The sequence below is a fragment of the Mustelus asterias genome, unplaced genomic scaffold (genome assembly GCF_964213995.1).
Source record: "Mustelus asterias unplaced genomic scaffold, sMusAst1.hap1.1 HAP1_SCAFFOLD_1551, whole genome shotgun sequence".
NCBI classification, from domain to species: domain Eukaryota; kingdom Metazoa; phylum Chordata; class Chondrichthyes; order Carcharhiniformes; family Triakidae; genus Mustelus; species Mustelus asterias.
Window position 1 is genome coordinate 65569 of NW_027591496.1, and position 5483 is coordinate 71051.

Consider the following 5483-nt stretch of genomic DNA (forward strand, 5'->3'; position numbering starts at 1 on the left):
GACTTACAAAAATGGTTGCACAAGAACAGACAGTCAGGCTTGCAAAGATGCAAACTTTCACACATAGAGGTGTACACAGATAAACACAGGCACTGAGGGTCAGAGCAGTGAGACAGTCCCATGTCATAAAAGGGTGGGGGAGGGGTGGGCACTGTGCTGACTATGGCCTCCATCATTAAATGTAAAGGATTATAAAAAGATTCTCAAGTACCAAGCAGAAAAAACATGTTTTATTCAAAATAATCAAAGTTAAGGATCTTCCTGATGCTACTGGCCTGTCCCTTAGCACAAGTAGTACCTAAATGGCACTGGAAACTGTAATGCTAAGCTTTACTGAGCCATTTACACCCAATTGCATCACCATAGTACATAGTACCATCGAGATAATGCTTAACCAGAGGCCCCAGTGAGAATTGAACTCACAACCCCTGGTTTAAAAGACCAGTGCTCTAACCACTGAGTTACAGAGCCAAAACATTAACTCTCTTTATTTCCCCATAGTTGCTGCCAGACCTGTTGAGGTTTTCAGGCATTTCCTGTTTTTTAACTGCAAGTTATACCAAAGAGCATGGTGGGCAGAATAGAGGAACTTTTCTCAACGTTGTGATTCATGCTGTACAGGTCCTGGGAATGTTTGATGGGACTAGCAAGAGTAAATCATTTTCAATATTCTGGACTGATCCTAATGGACTTCTGGACTCCTAATTCCAATATTTAAAAGGGCTTATGTTACTAATCAGGTCAATTGGTTAACTAAACTTGGTGAGGATGTCACAGAATCACAGAATACTACAGTGCAGAAGAGGCCCTTTGGCCCATCGAGTCTGCATCCACACATGAAAGGTCCTGACCTGCCCATCTAACTCCAGTTGCCAGCACTTGGCCCATAGCCTTGAATGTTATGATGTGCCAAATACTCATCCAGATACTTTTTAAAGGATGTGAGGCATTCCGCCTCCACCACCCTCCCAGGCAGCGCATTCCAGACCATCACCACCGTCTGGATGAAAATGTTTTTCCTCAAATCCCCTCTAAACCTCCCACCCCTCACTTTTAACTTGTGTCCACTTGTAACTGACCCTTCAACTAAGGGGAACAGCTGCTCCCTATGTCACTGATACTGAAGACAAATGGCAAATCTTGAATTATTGAATCACATCGAAATCAGGTCAATTCCAGAGCAGGGCACATATTGCAAGGCCAAAATCACTCACCCGGCCATGTATAAAGGGAAATTAGATTTAAACAAAACATGTTCTCCTGATTAAAAGAACATAAAAATCTAGATAATGTTGTATGCAGAATAAAAGAAAATAAAAGAAGCTTAATATCTTTTCTCTGGATTTTCAGAAAGTCCACAGTGGGTTCCTCAAAATAAGCCACTTTCTAAAAGTGGACATAAGAACATAAGAACTAGGAGCAGGAGTAGGCCATTTGGCCCCTTGAACCTGCTCTGCCACTCAATAAGATCATGGCTGATCTTTTTGTGGACTCAGCTCCACTTACCCACCCGCTCACCATAACCTTGTGGAGCTAATGGAAAGCTGAATTAGGAATTGACAGGGAATTGGTATCAATACCTGTTGACCTGCTTGGAGAATGGTTACCAGTGATATCCAGCACAGATTGCTGTTAGGATCTTTGTTCTCTACTTTCCAAATTAATGATGGTATTTGGGGAAATGATCTGCAAGTTTGTGGATGGCACGAGGATTTGTGCCAGTGTTCGGATTGTGGAGGAGATGAGATGACTGCAAGCACGTTTCTCTGAGTCAGTAGAATGAGCTGTGATTTGCTAAATTCGAGAAGTACAGTCTTGTGCAGTTTGGCGAGGACCAATGACATCCATACTCCAGGGACAGATTAAAATGATCTTGTTATCATTTCTAACGCTGTAATGTTCTACCATCAATAAAGTTAATCTATAACTGAAGTAGGACCATAGTCAGGCCATAGTCACAGGACCAGCCATGATAAAATGAAGTGTACAATTTTGTCCTTGTACAAGATCTTGGATAGGTTTCCTGTGGCCCATTTTTATCCCCTCACGCAATGGGTGATATTGAAGCTTTGGAATGGACTCAGAGGGAGACATGAGGATTATTCCAAGTTTTTAAAAACCTTAGTTACCTGCACAGGCTTAGAGAACCAGATCTCTGTACTTTAGAGAATTGAAGTCCGGGACAATTTGACTGTTTTTTAAATAATGAAAGGTTTGGGTGGTGTGCATGCTGACAAACACTTCCAATCTGATGGAATAGGGCAGACCGGGAGTCATGCTAATTGATTCTGCAAAAGAAAATAGCTCAGCTGTTAGGCAGTACTCCTTATTGCAGAGGGTAGCAGACAAATGGAACAAGTCTGAATTTGAATAGTAATAGTTAAAAATAAATTTGACCAACACGGATATGTAAGAGTATCAGGATAGGCAGGAGAGCAGAGTTGAGACCAGAGTCAGATCAGCTATGATTTTATTGGATAGTGGGTCAGGCTCGAAGGGCTGAATGGCCCATTCCTCTTATTAATTTGGGGCGGCACGGTGGCACAGTGGCTAGCTCTGCTGCCTCACAGCTCCAGGGACTTGGGTTCAATTCCTGGCTTGTGTCACTGTCAGTGTGGAGTTTGCACATTCTCCCTGTGTCTGCGTGGGTTTCCTCCGGGTGCTCCGATTTCCTCCCACAGTCCAAAGATGTGCGGGTTAGGTGCATTGGCCATGCTAAATTGCCTCTTAATGTCCCAGGATGTGTAGGTTAGAGGGATTAGGAGGGGTAAATATGTGGGGTTATGGGAATAGAGCCTAGGTGGGATTGTGGTCGGTGCAGACCCGATGGGCTGAATAGCTTCCTTCTGCACTGAAGGATTCTATGATTCTTGTTTGTAAATTGCCAGCTTTTGTAGAGTAGAAACTCACTGTAAATCTTTCAAAGAGAATTAGATCAGTTCCAGGATGGAACAGAGTCACATCATGTGAAAGGCAGCTATCAAATAACAAATCATAGTCAATGTGCTCTCCTGAATTACTCTGGATTGAAAAGAATCCGAGAAGAATTTTCTAGATTTTTATATCCTATTTGCCCTTGCGCTCCCACAGCACCAGAGAATGAGGAAGCTCCTGACATGATGTATAGGCTCAAAGCAGTTTATTATTTTAAAAATTCCCATAAACAGATGAGTTTCTTCCCCTGATAGAGTACTCACTTGAATGTGACATTCTCCAGAATATTTTACGAATCCAGGTCCCCAGTGTTACTTAACCATGCAAGGAATTTATAGTCTTGCAACATGGTGGAAACCCAACTGACAGCATTTGCATGATTCCAAGAACAAAACTAACAAGGGTTTTTTAAATTGCTGGAAATACACAGCAGCATTATAATGGCACATGCTCACTGTGCGAGGGCCAGTTAAACGCACTCGAGTATTACAGTGGCAGCTGGCCTCCAATCGCCCCATTCCCTCCCACCAAATGTAAACTCTGTAACAATCTCAACCTTTCCGCACGGTGCATAGGTCAAACTGTTGTCTGTTTCTGTAGCCAACTGTTCCTGGAACAGGTCGTTAGTCTGTCGCCAGGGACTTGTAGCTTGAGGGGCACTATGCCACTTTAAGCATTATCCCCCACAAACACATACACAAAAGGGCAATTTATCATGGCCAATGCACCTAACCAGCACGTCTTTCAGACTGTGGGAGGAAACTGGAGCACCCGGAGGAAACCCACATAGACATGAGGAGAATGTGCAGACTCCGCACAGGCAGTGACCCAAGCCGGGAATCGAACCCAGGTTGTTGGAGTAAACTCAAAATTAAAGGATACAAGATGGTTACCTGGCACAAAGTGGACTCTGGGAAAAGACATTAAGATGTGCTGACTTGGGCACAGACATTGCACAGCGAGTTAAAACCTGTTAGTGTCTAAATTGCTGCAGGAAACAGATCAGACCTGGAGGCACCTTAGCTTGAGATAAAGCAGAACCAAAACAATGAGTTTTTGTAATGAGATCAGTCTTTGATGGGGAAATAAATGCATAAATGCATCTACTCTGTGTATAACGATGTGTTAACTGCCAATGTCCGTCCTTGTCTACTCTGTATAACGATGTGCTAACGGCTAATGTCCGTACTTGTCTATTATTTGAAAATGTATAAAAGATGCTCAACTGCCATTGTAAAGTTGAGAAGGTGACTGCGTGCACTGCGGAGAGCCCAGCGCTTCTCTCAAAGCATTGTCCGATAAAACTGCGTGTTGAATCTTTAGATCTGATTCCGAGTGGTGATTTTCCCACAACACAGGTCCCTGGCGCTGTGAGGCAGCAGTGTTAATCACCATGCCACTGTGCCGTCCTTCTGTAACACTAACTACTGTTAATTTATAAAAAGCAGACTCTTTGCCTTTTCGTTCCTCCTTTCCTTCTTCATCTTGTGTTTGTCTCCCCAACTGCTAGAATGATTATTTTGAAGACCCCCTGGAAAGTCTCTGCGGTCCCCTCAGGGCCTACAGAGTCCTGTTTGAGAACAACCAGACTAGATTACTGGAGTCAGGTGCCAGGAAAATCATCTGCATGGGAAGAAATCCCATCCCCTGCTTGCAACTGATCCAGCCAAATCAAAGCAAATAAACCACATTTATTTAATGTCTCATTTCACCCTATCCTGAGACAGTATCGTATTGGCTTGCACTCCAGTACAGCACTCACATTTGAGTGCGAACTTCAGCAGTGTGTGACCATAGGCTATTTGACAGTGTGGGGCTTCATAGTTGAGTCTGATTCTGTTTCCACCTGATGTTCAGATTCCTGCACTTGCTGCAGCAAGATGTCCAGATCACCAACAACCTGTCCTAGTCCGTCCATGCTGATGCTATAGTTAAGAAAGCCCACCAACACCTCTACTTTCTCAGAAGACTGGTATGTCCACTACGACTCTCACCAACCTTTACAGATGCACCATTGAAAGCATCCTTTCCAGATGTATCACAGCTTGGTATGGGCTCCTGCTCTGCCCAAGACTGCAAGAAACTACAAAGGGTTGTGAATGTAGCTCAATCCATCACGCAAACCAGCCTCCCATCCATTGACTCTGACTACACTTCCCACTACCTCGGCAAAGCAGCCAGCTTAATTAAGGACCCCACACACCCCGGACATTCTCTTTTCCACTTTCTTCCTTGGGAAAAAGATACAAAAGTCTGAGATCATGTACCAACCGACTCAAGAACAAGTTCTTCCCTGCTGCCGTCAGACTTTTGAATGGACCTAACTCACTTTAAGTTGATCTTTCTCTACACCGTAGCTATGACGGTAACACTACATTCTGCACTCTCTTGTTTCCTTCTCTCCTTTCGGTATGACTTGTCTGTATAGTGCACAAGAAACAATACTTTTCACCGTACACTAATACATGTGACAATAATAAATCAAATCAAATCAATTCAAAACCAGTCACTGCAAATGATCAAGAGCAGGAACCTGGGCTGATATTCTT

General features: G+C 43.5%; 1 non-coding gene across 1 annotated transcript; it reads right to left on the reverse strand.

The window, feature by feature from the left end:
- Positions 1-398: 398 nt before the first annotated feature.
- On the reverse strand, positions 399-471 carry trnak-uuu (transfer RNA lysine (anticodon UUU)). Its single transcript has one exon. It is a non-coding gene; the product is annotated as a tRNA-Lys (tRNA).
- Positions 472-5483: the final 5012 nt, after the last annotated feature.